Raw genomic sequence first — 576 nt, 5'->3', positions numbered from 1 at the left:
TCTTGTTGCATGAAAATGAATGCAAAAATGTCATGATGGGGCCCGGCGCGGTGGCTCATGCCTGTAATCCCAGCACTTTGGGAGGCTGAGCTGGTAGGATCACCTAAAGTTGGGAGTTGGACACCAGTATTCTGGTACCTCCTTAACTTTTGCACTGGAGGGAGAGCCCTGTGTCATCCTCACCTTCTCCATCTGTAATTCTTGTGATGGTTCATTACCACTTTAAAGCTCTAGTTCTTTTTCCTTCATTGACATCTTTAACTTTTTCTTTATAGAGATTTTTTTTTTGGAGACGGAGTCTCGCTTTGTCACCCAGGTGGGAGTGCAGTGGCTCGATCTCAATCCACTGCAACCTCCGCCTCCTGGGTTCAAGCGATTCTCCCGCCTCTGCCTCCCGAGTAGCTGGGACTACAGGCACCCGCCATCATGCCCGGCTAATTTTTGTATTTTTAGTACAGACAGGGTTTCCCTATGTTGGCCAGGCTGGTCTCGAACTCCTGAACTCAGGTGATCCGCCCACCTCAGCCTCCCAAAGTGCTGGGATTACAGGCATGAGCCACCGCGCCTGGCCCCGTT

The sequence above is a fragment of the Mandrillus leucophaeus genome, unplaced genomic scaffold (genome assembly GCF_000951045.1).
Source record: "Mandrillus leucophaeus isolate KB7577 unplaced genomic scaffold, Mleu.le_1.0 Scaffold17, whole genome shotgun sequence".
In the NCBI taxonomy this organism is placed as follows: Eukaryota; Metazoa; Chordata; class Mammalia; order Primates; family Cercopithecidae; genus Mandrillus; species Mandrillus leucophaeus.
This window is presented reverse-complemented; position numbering follows the sequence as displayed.